The 12,393-nt window shown below is 44.9% G+C and overlaps 1 long non-coding RNA gene across 1 annotated transcript in view; it reads right to left on the bottom strand.

The window, feature by feature from the left end:
• Positions 1–12,393, bottom strand: part of LOC147199947 (uncharacterized) — a 36,125-nt gene extending 23,732 nt beyond the window's left edge. The window contains exons 1-2 of the long non-coding RNA XR_015101797.1: positions 12,268–12,393; positions 11,751–11,900 (exon numbers count right to left, since the gene is read on the bottom strand). This is a non-coding gene — a long non-coding RNA (uncharacterized LOC147199947). The remainder of the gene's footprint in view (positions 1–11,750; positions 11,901–12,267) is intronic.

The raw sequence follows: 12,393 nt of genomic DNA, 5'->3' as shown, positions 1-12,393 counted from the left end.
CCCCACGCCTCCCTCCCCGCCTGTCCCCTGTGCCGCCGTTTTAAAGAGCCGCACGGGTGGCTGCGCTCCACTTGACATGTGAGCCCACATTCTCACCTTGGAGACACAGGATGGGCACGCTTGCACGCTTTGATGGCTTAATTATCACTGTGGAAACAGGAGTGGTCGGGAGGAAGGGGGGGGGGGTGCTTTATATGCGTTAGCGGCGGCGACGCGCTGGCGGATCATTAGCGCGGGGCTAAAATGGCAGCTCCCGTAAGGCATCTGAAATGCGTGCGCGCCGGCTGATGGGAATTCAAAAGGCTCGTTTAGGGCTCATTGAACGAGGAGGCATCAGATCACGTTTTAACGCGGAAAATACTGAGAAATGGATCCGCCGCCTCAGCTTCCGCACTCAGCCACATTAGGGGCCAAGAGGGTGTTTGCATTTTAGATCACTTTTGTCTAATGCCCCCTGCCCTCCCAAAATCAAACCACTTGATGCTTCGAAGTCTATCGTAAAATGGTGGCGGTACAGTAACGATTGATTCCAGCTTCCAGGTTAACATAGCTGACCTTAATGAGGGAATAACTGGTTGTCGTCGCCATAAGGTCACGTTAATGGCGGACCTCTTTTGATGAGACCCAGAGGGACTACTACGAGGCTACCACGACATTAACCCATTTGTGGCAACCGCATGTCATAAAAGAGCGCTAAGGGAGACGCAGCCTAGACAAAAAAAAAATTATATATACAGGTATATATGAGAGAGGGGGGAACAAAAAAATGCAACACTTGTAGTGTTTTGATGATGATTGCTGAAAAAAACAAAATGCCAACCATATTGTCAAAAAAGTCTGCCTTTATTCGCATGAAATTCTAAATTTTCATTTTGATTTTTTTCCAAAAATAATTCTCATAGTTTTGTTAACACAAACATATAAAGTTTTAAATTTGATTTTTTTTCAGAATAGTCTCATCAATTTACCATTTCCCTCACAAAAGATCTTAGCTTTCATCCTCATTTAAAAAAAAAAAAAAACGTACCCACAAAATAGCAACTTCAGTACTGTAACATTACATGACTGATGTAATTTTTTTTATCGAGTTCTCTAATTTTTACCATGTAATTATTAACAATGTTTCAAAGTGAAATCTCTCAACAGAGCTAAGCTTTGCTTTCCCCTCCCCCTCCCAACCACCACAACAGAAGCATACAAGAAATGTTCACATTCAAAATAAAGCAGCAGACTTGGAAGGTTCAAAAGCAGGAAGTGGTTCAAATACACGCAATCGTAAAAAACAAAACAAAAAAAAACCCAACAACAACAACATCAAAGTGGCGGCTGGCGCTGCCGCTCGGAGCGTCTCGTATCGACGTGAATGGTTTTACATCGGAGATAATTAACAGCCCGCTGTGCCTCGCGCAAAGTGTCTCTAATAATAACCGGGGAAGGGAATGTTTAAATATATGAGCGCGTGCAATAAATTTTGATGGCGATTCTAATTGCGGTAAATCCACTTAACATGCTGCCTCATGCTGCGAGGCGGACGTGTTGCCAAGGCGGCTAAAATCCCGAGTGAGCGAGTGGAAAATGCTTCACGGTCACTTAGCAAGGGGGGGTGGGGGGAGGCATTTGTGACTTCCAAAAGAACGTGTCAAGATCTTAACTTGCACTTAGGTCTTAGCTTCAGATAAATTAGGGATTCTGAAAGTGTGCTCCGAGTACCACAAGTGGTATGCGACGTCGTTCTTGCGGTATGCAAAAGAGTCACCGGAATAGAAATTATTTACCAAAAGATAAGCCGTGAGAAACAATCAATCAAACATTTTCAAACGAAGCTTTTGTAAATCCAGTACTGTACATTTTGAACATATTTCATGTATATATATTTTTTTTTTACTTTTCAACTACAGGACAGTTCAGTTGTATTTAACTTTCAGTCTAGTACATTAGCATTTACTCTTTCACTGTTTTATTTGGCATCTTCCCACGCTCTCCACGAAAACTGACGTCAAAGTGCCGACGGGCTCGCCTTGCGAACGTCGCAAAGCAGGTCATAGATAGGAATAGTTCGATACCAAACGCTCCTTTTGAGCTGCGTGCCAACAGTGACGCTAAGCTAATGTTCACATTGTCCATGACCTTCGACGGGATAGTCACCCCTGCCAACATGGCCGCTAAAGAGCCTGCGCTAGTCTACTGTACATTTGTGACGACAGCATCACAGGCTCGAAATAATCCATCCCTCACAATGCGTGGCGGCCATTTATCTTGGGGGTGGGGGGGTGGGCGCTCACCTCCGAGGCCCATCTGTCTCAGGACGGCGGCAAGGGTGGGTGGGGGCGGCGTTGGGGTCGAGCTCAGTTTAATTGAAGATTATCTGCTTAATTACTCAAGCTCGGCTAGCGTTAAACAGCCATGGATTAAGAAAACGTCAGCCAGGCAGACCTTGGGGTCTAATGCGGCGCTCAATTAGCGGAACGGGCTCCAGATATGACAACACCCCACGCCCTACCCTCATCCTTGTCAGCTTTGGAACAGGAACCTGCAATGTTGAGATGCCACGCAGATTGTAAACAATAACATCACCAAATATTTTTTTTTTGGTAATCAATCAATTGATACAATACAATAGAACCTCAGACATTTACTTGAGTTGAGGAAGTCCCTTGAACCAAGAATCTTGAGAAGCCCCTGCGGCTTGATATTTTAGCTTGGATGATTTAGTGTTTGTGTGCTACCGAGGCTTTTTATCAATGCAAATGATGCCGTTTGGAATGCAAGTCTAGCAAGCCTATGAGGGCAACGCAAGCAAAAGTCTGAAAGAATTTATTGCCAAAGGTCAGATTGGATAAATCTCACTGAATCCATTTTTGGTGCGTATGGGAGCCGCAGCTTTAATCGGACCCTGCAGGGTTGAAGTTGCTTCTGCATACTTAAGAGTGGGGTGGCAGAGGGGCGACCCTGTTGAATGGGATGATGGGAGAGCAGAACACGTATCACATCTTCTATTCTAACATGAATGGGGTTGCGGATTGTGTTGTGTTGTGGTTTCGGGTTTTTTTTGGTGGGATGGAGGGTAAGGTTTGGTGCTTGGGTCATAGTTTTTGTGTTGTGGTGGTTGTTGGGGTTTGTATTAGGGCTGTGCTTCAGGTTTATGATCAGGTTTGGGGGGTTTGGGTTCTTCTTTGTAAATCTATAAATCACTGAAGGATTTCGGTCCTGAATACATTTCAAGAAATGCTAACGAAATATAAACCCGCCTGGGCTCTGAAGTCTACAGACTGGCGTCAAATAGTGGGTGGGGGCTACAGTTCAAAGCAAACATGGTGAAGCAGCATTTAACTGTTAGGCTGCACACAATGGAGTAAGCCGCCAGCAGAAATGAAGTCAGCCCGAAGTGGGAATGTTTTTAAGAGCAATTAAAACAAATGTGCTTTTTTCCCCCTCATACTCTTTTAACGCATTTATCTTTTTTTTTCTTGCACTGTACATTCTTCTAGAATTTGAAGTAAGCTATCTTCTATTCCTGGAGCATTTTAAAATGCTTTTAAATGTACCTTTAAGAGGACCCTCACACCGTCCAGCATTCCTCTCCCTTGCTGCCACGAGACATTTTGACAAACACATTTATCGGTGATGTCATATTTCTTCCCTCTTTTAATCAAACACCGGGGCGTCGGTGCTGACTCGTGCTCAGATTAATATCACCATTGATCAGATTGGATGGAGGTGTCCTCACACACCAGCCTTCCTCCTGCCTCACCCTCTCTACCTCCCTCCCTCCCTCTTGCCGACTCCCCCTCACTCCTTGACTGCTGGGAAACGGACTTTGCACTTGGAAGATTCCCGTAATGGGCCACTTGCCATTCACACACACACACACACACACACACACACACACACACACACACACACACACACACACACACACACACACACACACACACAGGAGGTGTGGCAGAGATGCACAAGTACGAAAGTGTTGCCCTAACCAACATGGCCTCACCAGTGTGCTTCTCACTCAGCAGTCCGCCACTTACCCCTCCGTCCATCACACGTGACATAGGGGTCAGTGGTGAGATGCCCCCCCCCCACACACACACACGCCCGCCCCCCCCACCACACTTCATCCCACCTTGCCGGGTGGCGGCGTGTGGCAAATGACCGCACGTGTTGTCTTGCTAAGTGCGTGGGTGAGTGATGAAGAGAATCGGCCTTTGGCAGCTGCTAACTGCAGGGTTGTCGCAGGGGGGGGGGGGGGGGGGGGGAGAGGACAAGCGTAAAAGGAAAGGAGGTGGGGGCAGCTGATGGGAGGGACTGGGGGGGGGGGGCGGATGATGTGATGAGGAGGATGTGTGTGGGCGGGCGGAGGAGGGGGCGGCGGCCACAGCCTTACGATTAAGGGCGAAAGACTTGTCGGCTGAGGTGGGGGGGGGGGGGGTGGAGTGAGCGAGGAAGAGGAGGAGAGAGAAGGCGGAGGGGCACGGAAGCTCAAAGTCATCCGGAGGAAGAAGACGACGAGCGCGGTGGAGATGGGAGCTGGCACTTACGTGCTAGCACTTAGCATTGGACGTGCTCTTTCCGCTGTCTCAATGTGGCCCGTGGACATATCACCAAACACAAATACCTGCATGGACAACTTCGATCGAGCGTGCGTCGCTTATCAGAGGCAAACTGCTCATTTGCGCACCCCCACCAAAACAAAAAAAAAACTCAGCGCAGCTCTGATTATATACGCATGGAGGATATGAGTGTTTCTGCAAGAAACATGGCTGTGTTTTAGTGTCCAGCTGTTACTTGAAAGTGAGCCTGGATATTCGCCCATCCTAGCTTCTAAGTCACAGGCAACGAAACTCTCTGTGTGTGGGCGTGTGGGGGGGGGGGGGTTAATGCAAACAAGATCCACTTTTTCTTAACAGGGCACAATCACAGGCTGATTTTCAGGAAGGAATAAAAACGTCTGATTAATTGCTTGCTTCGTTTCACACGAGATGGTAGCGAAAGCTCTCGGGAAATGATTTTCTCATACATTTTCCATATGTCCTCTTTAACCATTCGAATTTTTAAAATGCTGTTGTATCAATGAGGCCTGAGTGATACCAGCCTGAATCGTAGCATCAAGTGAAGAACGATCTTATTGATATGCTCGAGCTCAGAAATCATGATGGTGATGTAACTATGGGGGGAGGGGGCGGGGCATGTAAACAGATTAGATGGCTGACTTCGGGTTCGCATTTTTGTCGTAAGGCTCCGAGCGGACGCTGAATCCGCGAGTTTTTTTGTTTTGTTCGTTTTTAAATCAGTGGTATTTATTGTTTACAACGGTTAAATACAAGTGAACTGAATGGATATTTGTATTTCAGGGAGGAGCTAAGTTGAGAGTTTTTTTGCTGCATATGTCAGTTTTTGTTGTGCTTTTTTTTTTATTTTTTAAGAATAAAGTTTTAAGGTGAGTGTGAAATGCTATGAAAGTGTTTTCGGGTTAGAGTACAGTTCAAACTGCCGGTTCAGCAACATTTCTTTTATACTTGTGGTGCTTTACTTGCTCATGCACAACAGAGCTTTTTTTTTTTTCCTGTTGAGATTCTCAGGACCAATAAGAAACGGAAGCGCAGTCACGTGATTTGTGATGACGCATTTTTAGTGCTCTGGGAATTTTCGGCAAGCCACTGTTAACAAGCCAATCAACTGCTGCTTGGATTTTTTTTTTGTTGTTGTTAAGTTTCATGAATGGAAACATATATTCAAAAAGCACAGAAAACATTCAATCTACTCATGGTCATAATACATAATAATAATTTTTAAAAAACATATTTTCAAACATTTCCGTACGTCTCTGGGAGAACGACATGACGCAAGTGTCGTTCGACGTGACGGCGACCGGGAGGATGCGGGAGGCATCAACAATGGGAGAAGGGGAGAGCGAGGCGAGCGAGCACCTGTGTCATTGTTATGCCTGTTGCCTAGCAACAACATTTTTCACTGCGCCGACGGCGGAACCCAAGCATGAAGAAAGCGTTGCCGTCAAAAGAAGCAAGAAGTCCGCAGCTTGGCGATGACTCTTCTGCTCTTGTGTGGGCACGGTTGCCAATTAACCACACGCACACACACGCACACACACACGCGCGCGCACACAGATAGTTTTTTTTTTCATTCACTCATTCAAAAAAAATGAGTGAATTATCCTCACTTTGCTGGAGCCTCTCCCCGCCGTCTTCGGGCAGTAGGCGGGGGACACCCTGAACCGGTTGCCAACCAATCGCAGTGCACATAGAAACGAACAACCATTCGCGCTCACACTCACACCGAGGGACAATTTCGAGTGTTCAATCAGCTTGCCATGCATGTTTTTGGAAATGTGGGAGGAAACCGGAGCACCCGGAGAAAACCCACGCAGGCCCGGGGAGAACATGCAAACTCCACACAGGGAGGTCCAAGTTGAAATTGGACCGGGTACCTCTGCACTGTAAAGTCGACGTGCTAACCACTCGGCTACAGGGCCACCCCCAGTTATTTTGTCAGATTTGGAAAAAAAAAAAAAAAAAAAAAGGGAGTCACACTCACTGCCACTGTGTCTTTTTTTTTTTTTTTTTTTTTTAATCAATGGGGTTGTAGCTCGTAAAAATAAGGTCTGAAAGTTGTGAAATTGAGTAGGGTATAATCAATTGAATACACTATCAGGGAAAAAAATGACGAGGATGATTTCCAGAAACAATTTCAAATGTGGACTCGTCAGACCACAGCGCACTCGCCCACCGCAATCGGTCCAGTGCAGATGAGCTCGGGCTCAAGGAAGCCGGCGATGTTTCTGCTTCTTGTTAAGACCGTATATGTCTTTCACTAAGTTTCGTATTTGTGGACATAGTGCCGAAGTGCGTTTCCTGACAATGCTTTTGTGAAGTCTTCCTGACGCCATTGTGGCAATATCCTCGACACAATGATGCTTATTTTTAATGCAGTGCTGCCTGACGATTCGAAGGTCACGGTCATTCCATGCTGGTTTTCGACCTTGCCGCCTATATGTCGAGATTTCTTCAGATTCTTCGAATTTCTTGATGGTGTTATGGACTTTAGAAGGTGACATCCCCAATTGCACATTGAGAAATGTTTTTTTTCTGCTGATGGCAAATTTTGCAGGTGAATGAGCTCAAAAATCGGTATTGCAAGATGTTCAAAATCAATTGTCATCTTTCACTCGATCCAAAGAGGAAGGAAGAATGTGAAAGTTGCGTTGTGGAACATTTATTCATTTTAGCTTTTGGGCTCAGCTACCTGATATTGAATAGTTTCAATGTTCAAGAGCATTCTCACTCTCAATCCAAGGATGCTGAAGATTGAGATGAGGAACCAAAACGAAAGTTCCTGCAATGTGAAAGTAAACATGGCTTGTAAATTTGACACACCACCTCCACAAATTTCCATGATTTATAAAAAATAAAAATAAAAAATTGGCAAGAATATAAAATGAGACTTCAAAATCTTGAAAAGTCATGCCACTCTCACCGCTCTCAAACGCCATAGGCGTGTCTGCCGAGTGTGCTGAAACCACATCCTGCTCAACTGTCAAATGCCGATCAAATGCTATTATTAGTCCTGGAAAAATTGATATTATTTTACACATAGCTACATGTTCGAGCTGTGATAATATATCCGCTTTAAACATTCAGGGCTGAATCCACCAGAAAAATTTGCCATTGAGTTTTGTCGCAGATTGTAATGCGGTTCCCTAACCCCCCTCCCACCCAAAAAAAGAGAGCACCAAGTTTACAGCGGTGTTTTCTAGGCGCGATTTGAATCACTTAAAACGGAGCGTGGCGATTAGCGCTGGCGTGAGTGAATTAGACGTTTATCAATGAGGCTCATTTGCATAGAGGCGGGCAATTTCTCCACTAAATATACGCATATCGCACTCATTTTAAATACGCACAAACACCACCGGCGCACCGAGACGCATTCCGCTTGGTATCTCTGTGACGCATTTCAGCAAGTGTGTGTTGTGTGTGTGCGCTTAGTGAATTAAACGCTCGCCCGTTTGCTCCATTTTTATTGGTCGGCGCCACGTAGAAGCCACAAAGTGCTTCGGTGAATTCGGACCTCAGTGTTTAGTTTCTAGTCATGACATCATTGGCTGGTCATACCAGTTATTTTCTGGCTTCCAAGTCGTAAATCATGCAATCAAAGGCAAATCTTAGGTGTTGTTGGTCAGCTTTTTCAACTTTGGAGTCATTGTTACGATCATCTAAAAAGCTTCATGTCATTGTGTGATTGATCATTTTTACATTATTGGGCAGTCAGGGCCAAAAAACGGACGCAATCATGCGGTCGTGCAGAGAAGCAAGAAAAAAAAAAAAAAGATATTCAGCTCATCCTGAAGCCAATCATGAGCCAAGGTAACAGCTTGGATGGCGGCAAATGAGCCCCCGGCCCTCGGACGTGCGGCGCGCTAATGGCCCGATTATACGCGCTCGTCAAGGTGCAAGCGGCGTGACCGCGCACACCTGTGCACGTGCGCTTGACCACTTTTTTTTTTTTTGGAAGCTGCCGGCAACGGCGGCTGCAAAAGGGTTGATGCCGGGGGGGGGGGGGGCAGGTAATAAAAGCCGGCGCCGCTGTCACAAAACTCGGGAGCTCCACCGCCCAACCCCCCCCCGCCACGCTCGTCTTTTAAGTGCTGCCTGCATCAGCGGCGCTCAACACAAAGACGGGAGCGGAGAAGACGAAAAGAAAGGCACCGAAAAGAGAGACGGGGTGGAATGAGGAAGGTTTGGGAAGCCCGTGGCTGCAAGGATTGATTTTAAATGTGGTTGCAAAGGCGGTGTTTACGATCCTCTCTGGCTAGCCCCCTTCACAGCAGAGCCGCCCTTAAACCAAAATATGCCCCCAGCACCCAACCTGCCAAATCCCCTGACCTAAACCCCCAAAAGTTCAATCTGTATGTGATCGTTTTTCGGAACAAAAATATGTTAGAATTTGTGCAGACATTTTAGATGTCAATTTTAGTTGCTGTCTCTGCAGTCCAACATGTCATTAGCTAAGTTTGCTGTCACGGGGATCTCGAACGAGAAGTCGTCGTTTATCATATCATCCACAGTCAGGAGTTCCATGAAATAAAACATGCACGTATGCAAAATGTTGCTCCACACGCTCAGATGACAAGCAAGGATCAAGTCCGAGTCAAAAGCAACGCTTAGCTGAGCTTAAATTACTCGATGATGTCATTATCCGGTGCTCTGCTTTTTGTACGCTATATCGTCGTCTCCTTCTGGCTCATGCGCCGATTTGCCGGCCGGCCAGAGTTCAATAGTCACTGACGGCCGTTTTGCGTCGTGCGGTCGATGGCCCATTCATTCAATTCGTATCTAAAAAGCACAATGACACAAATTCGAAGCGTTGACTTTTGATTTCATGAAAGCCCCGACTGGATGGTATGATAAACAATGACTTCTTGGCCATGCTTGCTATACTGTGCAAAAAAGGGATTTGATTGACATTGATTATAAGACTCCAAAAAAAAAAAAAAAAGGGTTGAGTTTGTATTCAATGATAAACGTATTCTTTAAATATGCGATTAACATAAACGCATCGTGACAGGCAGAGTATCGAGGAACCGAAGAATACTGCAACTACGTGAAAATGGCAGGAAAGGTATTAAAATCTTCCCCTAGGTGTGGAGGGGAGGGGTCAGAGGGTGACTGACACAAAGCCCCGCCCCTGCCGGTCAGCCAGTCCATGAGAAAAGTCTTTCTGTCATTTGAATATCTTTTCACATAAGAAGCGAGCAGTTTGGCGTGTCTCTGTTGGGCTTTTCACTTTGATTGATGTCATTTTGTCGTCTTTCCACCATTTCATGTTTTTCAGTCGTTGCTCACGCGGTCTTACACGATCGGCTTTTTGGGCACTTATTATACAAGAATTAGGTGGTCTCGTCATTGACACAATTTTTCGGTCGCTGTTCATGTAGTTCTTGCCGGTAAGTTTACACTGGATACAAAAAAAAAAAATGTCGGACAAGTGGCTTGTTTCGTAAGAGGGTGTGAATACTTGTGCAACCCCGTTATCACAGTTGTTAATTTTTACTTTCCTCTCTCAAAAAGATTTTCTCATTTCGAAAAACAGATTGTGCAAGTTCTGGATGACGTTAGAGAAAGTTTTCAATTGATCTTGATCTCTTTTTTTTTTTTTTTTTTGGCAATCACAAAATTTGGCATTTGGAAAAAAGGTTGTGTTTTTTTTAATCTCGGCTTTTCAGTCACGTTCCAAACAGTCATGTGACAGACTTACTATGACCTTCGTACGACAACCAAACGAACTTTTTCTGCATCTAAATCTTGTCCTGTTGCCGTTATTCATTGACTTCAATCAAGTTATTAACTACATTCAGAGAGACTTTTAACATCATTCCATAGTATAAAAATTGATTATTTATCCATCTATAGCATAGAACAGCTTCGGAGGACACCGAGAACTGACGTTGACCGACTAGCAGGAATTAGTTTGTCAATTTGTTTCACAGTTGCTGATTGATTTTCATAAACGACCCCAAAAGAAGTCATTTTCTTTCCATGGGCAACGCCGAGAAATCTTTTTTTTTTTTTTTTCAGTGGCTAAAACTCCGACTGCGCAGCCTCCCATCACTCGCTTTCACACATTCGAAGGCGAAAATTCCCTTTCATGCCACGCAGGCCCGGCTCGTAATTATCACGTTGTTGGCGGCCATTAGCCGTTTGATTTATCGTCCTTTGGCAGGCGGCAACAGCGGAGGTCTCTCCCTCATCCCGCCCGCCCACCTCGGACGTGTGTGAAATGCGCGAGCGCATGGAGGGCTGGTGTGGAGGGCTGGCGGGGGGGGGGGGGGGGAAGCGAGAAGCATATGTCTGCGCTGTCACGCAGCCACTTGTTAGAGGAAGTTTAGCCTCGCTGTGCCTCCAGCCACTGCCTTCATTATTAACATGTCTGCCCTCGCGGGAGATGCTCCAAAGCAACGTCTTGGACAAAAAAAAAAAACTGTGCTAGGTATTCCCTTTTCACCAGCTTCCTGTCATGTGACTCCCGTGAGCACATTTACGACTGGACTGCACGTCAGGCCACCGATAGCTTGACCAACATTGTAATGGGTGGTCATTTTGGAGTTGACTCATTTTAAACAATTTCATTTTTTGTAAAACAACAGGTGCCAGGATGCGGAAAAGCAGTGGTGTGCAGTCAGGACTTCTTTGTTGGCCCAAACACGGAAGGCATTTTCTCAAAGGTGTATTCGGTTATCGCTTTATTTGGCGTCATGCACCATAAAGGTTTAGGCACAAAAATGAACAGTAGGCATCCAAAAATATATCCACGTTTGTCCTCTTGCTTTGCAGCCAAGTACTGAACAAAAACTGAGCCCAATAAAATGGCTTATGTCTGAACAAATGCTTGAGCCTTTCTTCATCTGACATTGCAAAGAAATATACAGCTACATTGGAACATTTGCACAAGAATTGCCTCCTCAAATCATCATTAAAAAAAGACAATGGAACTATTTTTAAATTTAAAATGTAGGTATGTCACTAACAAATCTTTTTAGAATAATCACATCATTTTACACTTTTACACATTTTACATAATAGAGCAAGTCATGCCAAGCTAAGTTAGCCGGAGAAGCTTCCACTTGCAACCAGGCCCGTCTACAACCACCATAACGTGTGTTCAAACAGGCAAGCAATGGTATTTTACATTTGCTAATGAGTAAAAAAACTAATAAATAAAACATTTTTTTTAAATACCTTTTGTGGTGTGGGCTGGTCAGCTTACAGGATCCATGTTCCACTTTGCATATTTATCCCTTTTTTTTTTTTTAAGTTAGGCGACTTCTTCAATCTTTTTTTTTTTTTAATTTCCCTTTCCAAGAGGTTCCCATTGACTGATACGCCCATCTGCAACAAATGTCCATGCGGTAAACACAGTCAATGGCCAAACATGGTTCCGGGCAGCGCAAATATGCTTTTAAAATTATTAATTATAGTTTGGAGGCAGAACTTTTTGTGTCGGCTAATTGTCGTGATCGATTTAGCCGATTTGTTGTTGTTGTTTTTTTTTGTTGTTGTCTTCCTCCCAGCCTTAATGAAATATTTGGTTGGGATGTAACGTAGCAAAACAGAATGGCTAGCTTACTGTCGTCTCTCCAGAGTACAACTGTTCCATTAATTAAAGCAACGGGGAAAAAAATGTAACATAGCCAGTCCCTCAATGATCACATCAACTGTCTGAATTTCCACCACGTCTATTTTTCAATCAACATACCTTCATGTTGCATCTCCATCGGAAGCAATTCGCCTCGCGGAACGCCTTCTTTTTGACTGACACTTCACACATTCAAAGTACGACTGTAGCTTAATAAACTGAAGAAGAAAAAAAGCACTCCGCTTT

Source organism: Hippocampus guttulatus, chromosome 9 (genome assembly GCF_054856545.1).
Source record: "Hippocampus guttulatus isolate MCC_2025c chromosome 9, RoL_Hgut_1.0, whole genome shotgun sequence".
Taxonomy (NCBI): Eukaryota; Metazoa; Chordata; class Actinopteri; order Syngnathiformes; family Syngnathidae; genus Hippocampus; species Hippocampus guttulatus.
Note: the sequence above shows the minus strand (reverse complement) of the source record. Positions and strands in the feature narration are given on the sequence as shown.